Source organism: Dromaius novaehollandiae, chromosome 2 (genome assembly GCF_036370855.1).
Source record: "Dromaius novaehollandiae isolate bDroNov1 chromosome 2, bDroNov1.hap1, whole genome shotgun sequence".
Taxonomy (NCBI): domain Eukaryota; kingdom Metazoa; phylum Chordata; class Aves; order Casuariiformes; family Dromaiidae; genus Dromaius; species Dromaius novaehollandiae.
The window spans coordinates 48399097-48409673 of NC_088099.1; the positions used below are offsets into that span (position 1 = coordinate 48399097).

Genomic DNA, 10577 nt, shown 5'->3' on the forward strand with positions numbered 1-10577 from the left:
AGAGTCCATTCTGCACCTTTGCTCATGTATGGCTGGGACTGAATTTTTGCAGAATCACAGATCGCTAATTAAGCAAATATATTTATATCTGCTCCTTTTCCTAAGGACACAGTATTTCAGTGATCAAGCTCACAAACTTTTAAGGAGAGCTGGATGTGTATGGAGCACCTATTGCATACCATGTGCTATAATGCCGACGTAACATTTACTGCTCTGAGGTATAAGCAGAGTTCTCAGGTCCTCACTGTTTCAAACTCAGTTACGTGTCAGGAATGCACCCCTGTTCCCAAAGTAACAGAAAAAAAAATCACTAAATTGTCAGGTGCCCAAAAGTACACCTTACCACCCACAAGATTTTGAATAAGTACACAGTACAGCTCAGCAGCAAGTTGATGTAAGTCTTAATATGAGAAGAAAAGTTTCAGCCTATAAGAATGCCTTTTTCTAATTTACCTCGACAAAATGTGTGTCCATATTTCCAAATCCCTAAGTCTGCAAAACCCTTGATTTATTAATAAAGTGAGAAGTAGGATCAATTGGTCTATACACTGGGCACACTTGACATTAAGACACAAATTTCATGTTGGTCCGGTGCTAGAGAAATTTAAGATTTCAGTAGAAAAGTTTTGATTTTCTTGAAGACAAAACCAAATCAACTGTGATATCTTTGTTGAAAACACAGGAAGATGGAACAGCGCTCATTTTAATAAACACACCCAGCTAATGAACTTAAACCAAAGTTGATATACTGTTTTCTAGAAATATCCCAAAGGAACAAGTCTGAAAAATGTTAAGATGCAAATAATTGAATATGCTTCTATACTTACCATAAGGAGCCATTCATTGATTTCAGTTTCCAGTTATTCGTTCCTGCCGCACACCAAAGGAACGTGTTCCATCAAAAAGGTTAGATACAAAGCAGTAAATAAAATTTGAACCACTGGCAAATAATCCAAATTGGGATAAAAAACAAACTAACCCCCACAACAGGGGCTAAAGCATATGTCCCTAAAACTGGAAGACAATAGATTTTCTCTGGGAGAACCTTGCAAAAACAGGTGGAAGAAAACATCCAAGACACATGAATCAGCTGGTCTTGCAAAATTTCAGTCACTTTGTATTAAAAATGCATATAAAGCCAAGAACGTTGTAGCTTCAGACATACTCTCTGGACTTTGAGCCCAAATTTAACTTAGCATTTAGTTCACACAGATCATCTTGGTCAATCTTTTAGAGGTACTCTCATCCACTCTACAGTTGCACATTAATCTTCATTTCTTATGTATATGTGATTATTCCAAGTTTAAACAGGTCGATCTTTTTACAGTGTTGCATATGGAATATACAAGTCTCACTCCTATATATGTATATGTATTTACACTCTGATGTATGTTGGCAGAATCACAGAACAGTTGAGGATGGAAGGCACCTCTGGAGATCATTGGTCCAACCCCCCCTGCTCAAGCCAGGTCAACTAGAGCAGGTTGCACAGGATTGTGTCCAGCCGGCTTTTGAATATCTCCAAGGATGGGGACTCCACAGCCTCTGTGAGCGACTTGTTCCATGTTCAACCACCTGCACAGTAAAAAGTGTTTTCTTAAGTTTAAATAGAATTTCCTGTATTTCACTTTGTGCCCGTTCCCTCTTGTCCTGTCACTGGGCACCACTGTGATTCTGTTTATATGTCAGCCATTGCCCTTAGGGATGGAAGAGACTCTCACTAACCAGCAATGGGCAAGGTATCGTATGAACAGGCAAATAAGGTCAGTCAGTCCCGTCATCAAACATCAATCAGTGCATAAGCGTGGAGTCAACTGGACAATTTAACTTAACACAGAAAGCACTCGAGACCTTTTCATTTTAATTCAGTTTTGAACACTGGGTTCAGTGGTGTCTCTGTATCAAAAAGTTCATCCTTCCTTCATCCACAAAGTCAACAGCCCATCAAGAAATGATGATTCCTGATGATACTGAAAGGGAATGAAAAGTGACAAGATGATCTACTAGCTTTTGTTCCAGCATTATGAGTAATGAAAGACATTTCTACATATAACAGAATCTGATGATAAACAAGTTATGGACATTGGTGAGAAACAGCTGTTTTGTGGTGCTCAAGTACCTTCTTTAGGTGGGTGGATCTCCAAAGCTCATTTAGAAAGGAGCTGAACAGAGATTTGAGGAGCTAGTGCAGAAGTCACAACATCCAGGCCCTTTCCAGTTCTTCCAATGAGTCACTCAGCGGTGCTGGGAGATCACTTTGGCTCTAAAGGATAATCAAGAATAGATTAGTGGAGAGTGCCTGAAGAAGCTCACTGAAGTCAGAAGAGCTGCAACATGTAATAGCAATTGAGGTTTAATTTGTTCCTTTTTTGCCCTCTCTGAGATTTCTTCCCAGTTTTCCCCTTTCTCTTCTTGTTATTTAGCAGGGGCTCTCTGGGAGGAAAGATAGAAAGAGTGAGCACTTCATCTCAAGGCAAGTGAACAACCTGACTAAACAGTCCATGGAAGCAAAGAAAGAAACACTTCATAAGATGAAAGGAAAGGGAATAGTTCCCTTCCTTATTCTTTATTCACATCGCCTACACCAGGTTTCCCTTTAATTGAGGTGAGGGGCTAGCTCTGTAATTCTAATTGTGCCATGATTGTCTGCTGTGTACACTTAATATATGCCTGTACCATAACGATCAATACCAGTTAACATTTTTGGCCTTTTCCCTGCTTAATGTGGCAAGTTCTGTTTCCTCTTCACTTTGCAACCCAGTTTCCATTATCTTTGCTGAAATCTGTTTGCTGAGATCTGTTCAGTTTCATCAGATCTGAGATCTGATTTCAGTTTGATCCAAGTCTGTTGGCACTATGTTAATCACATTAGAAGGTAAAGACACAGTATTGACCCATAAAATATAGGCAAATAAAACACCAGTAGACACCTTGGGTCTAGTGCTGAACCTGAAATGACAGCCTGAGTGCAGTGGAACCGATTGCTCTCTTTTCATGAAATTATGCAACAAGAAATCAACCCAGTGTTTCCATTAATTGAGTGTCCAGCAAATGCAACTGGTTATTATATTCTGGAACCTGCATGCCTGATATACGGACAGCTTCACTAAATGTTAGTAGCTGGTAGACCATCTGCAAGGCATGTCACTATAAATTGATTTATGGCAAATGGGAGGTAAAATTCTCTAGAGACAGAGTAAGTTAGACTCAGAATTTGAGAAGCTTTTCCTCTTTAACCATTGCAGTTACTCTAAAGATTGTCAAGAAAAAGTAAACACAGATGTTCCCCAGTTTTGCATAGCACTTGGTCATAGGCAGAATATAGGAGTCCAGAACCTAGTTTTGGTAAAAGGCCATGAGAAGTCTAGGTGCTTATGCAAGTGTTTGAATAGGATCCCAATAGACCTTCCACTCTAAGCAAGTCTTCTCCCAACTGGATTTCATCCACAGCAACAAACTGAAGCATTGCAAGAACAAACACAAAGTAGTCTATATATTTATTAATAATTTTATGTTTGGAATTTGCATTTATGCCATTAACTATGTATGTTATCAGGATTTTTCATATTCTGGAGAGGACATTTCAGATGCCCCAAAACTATTTAAAAGAAAAGTCAAAGTTTGAGACCATTTTATTTCAGCTGAAATAAACAGTACCAAATTAAACTATTTTTTTCTGTTGAGGCTAGACACTGGTCTAATCTCTGCCATGCTGCAAGCAAGCTTAATATAACTGACTGATGGTGGCAATCTTTGAAGAGACATGGGTGGGAAAGAAAACTTTTTCTCCTAAATAATTCTGAATTCCAAATAAGCCTCCATTAGCTCCTCTCCACAGCGAAGTAATCAGATTCATAACTTTCTGCACCTCCCTGGTAAGTTCTGAACTGGAAACATATGCACTGACAAAATCATAATGGTTCTCCCACATTTGTAATATTATTATCTATATGCTCTGACTAAAATAAGAATTTTTTTTATTACACCAGAAAGAAAATTGGCTTTCCCCCTACAGTTTTTGGTTTCAAAATAGCCTACCAGACAAATTCAAGATACATAAGGGTGGTCAACTGTAAAACACATCGGCATGCAGAGAGTGAACAACAGATGGTCCAATGCAGCCTTCCTCACCATTTAGGGTTGGTTACTCAGTCTGCAAAGTCAAGTTATTGGCCTGACCATAATGGCTTCACATTTCTTACTGAGGGGCCACAGGAGAGAAGCTCTGCAAGGCAAGGGGAGCCATGGGTGACACCGAGGCAGGCACAGGACAGCAGCCTCACCCATGGAGGGATGCAGCCCCTCAGCACAAATACAAAGAGCAGTTCAAGGCCGTTGACATTAACCAGATTCAGCCACCAGGCCAGGGATCCCCAGGCAAGCCCAGAGAAAAGAGGCAGGTCCAAGGTCAAGCCAGAAAGTGAAGTCACAGACCAGGATGAGCAAGATATACAGCCAGGCAAGGCACAGCTGCAAAGTAGCACAGACAAGGACCAAGTGGAAAGAGCCTGAGCAACACTGCAGCAAAAAAGAAAGCCGCCGCCGCCGCCGCCGCCGCCGCCGCCGCCGCCGCCGCCGCCCACCAGCACTCTCACACCTCTTTTTTACACACCTCTTTTGATAGCAGCATGATGCAAGGTGACACAGCTGAGCCATATCACAGCTGGCCGTGAGCACCTGCAGCCAGACCCCTGCAGGGGGAGGAGAGGTTGCGCTCAGGGTCTTAACACCTGAATAGTCCCTCCCTCACACTTTAGTAAATGACAGATATGAACTCAGTATACATTAAGGTACAGATTTTACATTGGGATAAAAAGCCAGCCAGCCTCTTGAAAAAAAAAGTTTACTTTTCACTCTCTAAGTAGTGAAATGAAACAGTGACAAGCTCCAAGATTTTTATCTAATAAAATGTCACATTTAGAAATTCTTCAAAAATTTCCCAATAAAAATATAGACTGCATTAATCAGTATTTACCAGTGAAAGCAAAAGGTTTGCTCAGAACTTCACACTGAACTCATATATTAGAAACACAGGTAGCCTGTTTTACACAGAATGAAACTATTGAAATATTAAAGACTTTTCTCAGGATAGTCCTTGCTGAACAAAACTCAAGATATTTATCAAGACACATTTCTAGCCAATGGAGTTTGAAGCTTAAGACAAGGCATCTAGGTTTCTAAATATTTATTTGGGTCAAAGCTCTGAACCATGACAGGTAAAAGCACTAAAGAATATGGAAAGTATTAAAAAACAAAGCCAGTGGGTAAAATATAAAGGCTATATGACATCTTGTAGTTATCTGTGACAGCTTAGTCGCATTCCAGGGTTATAACAGATATGGCAGGGACTCCTCCAGAACGTTAGTTTTTGGCCATACTAGCCAAAGAACAAAATGAATGGTTTTATACTGACACTTGCAGAAAAACTTACAGTCTTCTCCTCTCCTATTACAAACATTACATCTCCTCCTTACAAGGATATCCCAAACAACCCCATTGTCGCAAGTACCACTTGCTTCTGACATTAATGTTCATGGGAATGAGCCAAAGAGCACAATAACACACAATTATGAGAGTACATAACATTTACTCTGCTCTGGATGTCTTTCTGAACTCTTTTTGTGTGCACGTTCACGATGATATATTATTTTCCTATGTTAGGCGAAGGAGTTGACAATTCCTTTAATGCATTTCTTCACCCTCACACAAAGCTAACTTGACAGGTTAGCTAACTTGACAAAGCCAGCTTCAAGGTGAAAGCAAAAATGGTGGCATTCTCTGAAGAGACAAATTTATTACTAAATAATCGGATTCATAACTTTCTGCACCTCCCTGGTAAGTTCTGAACTGGAAACATATGCACTGACAAAATCATAATGGTTCTCCCACATTTATATATTGATATCTACATGCTCTGACTAAAATATGAAAAATCCTAGCAAGAAGGCCTGGGAAAGTCTTTACATTCACTGCCACCAGAAACTGCAATTTCAAAATTGCTATGTAGAGTTTAGCAAGAGAAACAAAATCAGGTACACTCAATTCAGAAAGGAGCAGGCTCTCTATTTCTACCCATCTTTTTGAAATACTAATTTATAAACTCTCAGAAATAAAATATGATTGCACAGATTATATAATTTAGGAAGCTGCGTGAGAAACTGTAGGAAGCAACAATTCTGTATTAAAAACAGTGCACAAGGAAAGAAAGTACGGCAGATATGGCCAGACTTAATTAAACATGTCAAAAGTGAAAAAACTTCTGGAGACAAGCTTGGTGTTAAACACGTGATTCTTCTGAGAAGTTGCAGGTGACAAATACAGCACAGCAGTAAACTGTGACCCTCCAAGAGGAAAGGAACATTACTTACTAATCATTTCAATCATTACCATCGGTTTTGTTTCCGATGATATAAAGCATCTTTATGAGGGAGGCTTCTAGAGGCCTCAGTGGTGACGCTGGGCGAAGCAAGAGATGTGTACAGCAAACTACGGTCCCTGCGTCCCTATGAATGCGCTGCTGGCCTGGCTCCAAGACAGGAGCAGTCTCTGACCGATGGCCTCTTGTGCAGTCTGCTAACAACAGTAATTGCTTTCGCTTAAGTCAGACTTTCAGAGGCAGGAGGAATTCCTAAGCAGGATAAAGATTTACTGCAGGTTGCTTGTGAAAGCTTTCATCAGAAGAAACCTGCTGGAAGGGTTCCCCCAGGTAGCGGAGGTGCTTCCCTCAGAACGGGTCTCTCCAGAGGCTCTGGCGCCCCAATTCAGCTTTCACGCAGAAGCCCAGCGGATGGCTACGGAAAATACGCTTAGTTCTAGTTTAGTACCCAGCCTGCTATTGCAGCCACTGACTCTCACTGCTTGCTCCTGGCCCCTCAAATTCAACCGCTTCAGGTATTAAACCTAAAATCTTAATGTTACAAAATTGCTTCGGAGAATTGTCATCGACTCAATGGGAGCTAATGAGGGCAGAGAGCTGTTCCAGTCACAGTTCTCCAGGAGACCATGGACTGTAGTTAATGCATCACACAGAAAGCAAGGGGAAAATTAAGATGTCTCAAATAAAAAGCAGTTAGGAATGGGAAGATTTGGTCCTGGCTACAATTCTCTAGCTGTGTCCTGACACACCAATGCTATTATCTGTCCTCTCATTACTTATTCTTATCAAATGCCAAAACCTCCCAGTCTTTTCTTTGCTTGTAACTTATCATTACTGGCAACTGGCCACCAGGTTAAAAATACCGAGTGGCAGTACCCCATGCTGCTTTCAGCTCAAAAACCAGTCTTATTAAAAAAAAAAAAAAAAAAAAAAAAAAAAAGTCTAGTGACACACAATGTAAAATTCTTCCTTTGACCACGTGTTTAACCTGAAGCTCAGTGATCCTTCAGGGTCAGAGGCATAGTCAGATAGGATTGGAAATGTCACAGAAATCCATGGAAACATTGCGTTAAAACATCTGAAGAGGATTTATTATGTTATTTAGAATAAAAGTTACTATAACTATAAAGACATTATGAGTTCATTGACCCCTCCCACCCGTGTCTAAATCTCAGTAATGCTGTCTTACTAAATTTATTAAAGAGAATTAACAGTTTATTTAAAGCACTGAAGATCTCTATAGTTCACCACTTAGATATTTAGGAATCTTCATTTGTAGGTAGAGGGTTCACTTCTCCCTACCACAGACAAAAACCTCTTCTATATGCATTCTTCATGTGGGGCAGTTAAGTACTATATACAGAGCCTACCTGATGACCACATAACTCTTAAGAACAAATTTATTGAAAGTCTATTCATTAATGCTTTCACAGAACTGATTAAATGAAGAGGCTGCTGATGAGATATCACTAAGATAACCCAAGAGGTTTGAGGTCTGGTACTTTACACGTAGGTCTTGGTGAGGTATAGATCATATCAGAAAAACAGCGTATGTTCCCGTATGTTTCTCCTACAAGAGTGAAGTTCACTTTTCTAAAGAGACTGGTTGAAATTGTCACAAAAGTACACCCCATTCCCTGGCTGTAATCTGGGCATGTGTAGAGGGGAACAATGAATGTAAGAGTAACTTCTTTTCTGCTAGAGAAGAAATTACTGATGAAGCACTATGCTCCCAAATAGTCAGCACTAAATAACTTTCACTGGAAAAAGAATGAAAAAATAAACCTCCCAACTGTGTCAATGGCAAACTGTTTAGGGAGTCAAAATGAGTTTGTGAACAGGGCTGTGTAGACCTGCTAACTTGTTTAAAATATGTTTGTAATCAAATCAGGCTGCTCACCTTATCATGGGCACCTAGGGGCATGAAAACATCGGAGATGTTCTGAGGTGGAAAGTCACCTATCTCAGGTATACAGCAGGAGTACCTCTGTGACTTGGATGAGAGAGCAAGAAGTTCCTGAGGCAGGCAGGCTTCTCACCTGGGTGATTAGAAAAAGGCGCCACCAAGTTATTCAAAGGAATTGGTCAATCTTAGCTAACTTATCTAGCCATCCTTTTCTTTTCCTTCCTTCTTCAATGTCCTCCTTTTTCTCAAAATTACACTCTCTATGCCAATAAGAAAAGATTTGTGATCTTATTTTTCATAAGCATTGTCAGAAATATTATTCAAGTGGTTATCCGTAAAAATACACTCTTCTATGTTATATATTTGAAGGGGGAAAAGTGCCTTGAATGTTGGCAATTTTTGCTGAACTACTTTTGAGGGTTTTCAACCAGTACTGCTGTTCAGTGAAACTACTGTGAATCACAGGAAAAGGTGTAAAATACCCTTCTTCCCACCTCACCAGCTTCCTCAGTATCCCCTTTCCCAAAATGGAAAGTGACTAGAGTTTATGCTAAGCTACATCCTAGCAAACAGTTGGTAAAAGTCCAGTCATATAAAGCTATCTGAGTTTTCACAGCAGGTCAAGCACACCTGGGAAAGAGAAGACGGAAATGAACCATCACCAGCATACTGAACAGCAAATGCTTCAGGTTAGGGTGGCGAGTAGCTGCTGCCTTGTGTTTCTGAAATGGAAAACCCCAGAGAAGATAATTGGGATAGATGACAGGGGCCAGACAAATCATCTCATGCTAACCAATTGCCACCACCAGAATGTGGACAATAAGGATCCTAAGCCCCATTATAGGATCCATAGGCACCAGTTCACAGTGCCTCTAACATTACCCATAGGGCTGCATTGCACATGTTATCATGTATACAGGCACATGCATTCAGTGTCTGCAAGACCAGATCTGGACACAGGAATGACAACCCTTCGACAACAGGCATCAGCAAAAACTTTCTTCAAAATACTGAAGGTCATTTACTGGTATCTTTCATTTCTTGTTTACAGATTAGGAGTCAGAGAATAGCATATATTTTCAGGCACAAAATGTTTCTTGATTCGGAAGGGATTATTTATCTCTGATGTAGTCTTTCATATGGAAATCATGCAGTACTTTTTCCTCTGAACAAACCTAATGTTCAGCTTATAAGAAAATCTACATTTACACACCCCTAAGAAATGCAACCCCCCATCATTTCCAAACTAATTTTGGAGTACAAGCCAATCTTTGGTGATCAAGTGATTGATCCACTGCCACCTACCGGCTACGCAGACACACCAGGCTGCAGGAAACATTCGTGCCCTGCTCTTGCAGGATTTCTGCAGTTTGTTTAGGTAAAGGTCGCTCAAAGTGGCTGCTATAAATCAGCAGTGCACAGCTGGTGGATTTTTGTGTTCTTACTAAACAGAATCTGGAATTCCCAAAGTTTTTTGATTTCCATGTCTTGGGAAGATCAAACTCTGTTTTAAGAGGCCAGCTAACTGGAAACAGCCCAGAATCACCCAAGACTGTTTACTTCTGTGAGAAGAATGAACAATCAGCATTGCAGCAGAAAAAGGAAGCATCAGTGCCAAACTTCATACAAGTCACATGTGCTCAGTCCCTACCTTGACTTCCTGATCCAGATCAGTGTTAAACAACTGTGACCTGAGAATGCTACTTCTGAAAATTCATGCTAATGGTTCCGTTGAGTAATACAATACATATATCAAAATAGTTCTTCTGTCTTATTGTTGCATTGCATGTAAACCTCAGTGTAATTTTCACTCAAAGTACTTTGATCTTTTTTTCTTCTCCTATGAACACTCATATTGGAGGTTTTCTGGCATTTGAATATTTGCAAAAGTTAAGAGACCGGGACCAATGTGCGAACACATTTGGGAGGAGGAGCAACATAGGAACATTCATGTGGAAAACACTTTGGATCCACATCTGCTGTTGAATGCCCCAGTCACATCATCTGCAAACAGAATGGTAATAAGTGACCTGGGGGACCAGTTACATGGCACTAATAGCAAGGCATAGAAAACAATTTAAGGACTAGTTAACCTAATTTTAATTAAGATACCGACTTCCAAGTTTCTCCAGATGTGTCAGCAAGGGCCAGCTGTGCCTTAGGGAAAGGCGAGTTGAAAGCTGAGGGTGACTGCAGTGCAGGCCGTGCCCTCACCAACAGGGCAGCATCCCACAGTGTCACCATGGCAGGCAGAGCTGAGGCTGGTAGTGGGGTCCATTGGCAGCCTTAGACACA

At 40.5% G+C, this 10577-nt stretch overlaps 1 long non-coding RNA gene across 1 annotated transcript; it reads right to left on the bottom strand.

The window, feature by feature from the left end:
- Window positions 1-582: 582 nt before the first annotated feature.
- On the bottom strand, window positions 583-10262 carry LOC112979681 (uncharacterized). Its single transcript, XR_003258244.2, has 4 exons — window positions 8913-10262; window positions 8277-8415; window positions 2120-2263; window positions 583-1970 (listed from the first exon to the last, which is right to left on the bottom strand). It is a non-coding gene; the product is annotated as an uncharacterized LOC112979681 (long non-coding RNA).
- Window positions 10263-10577: the final 315 nt, after the last annotated feature.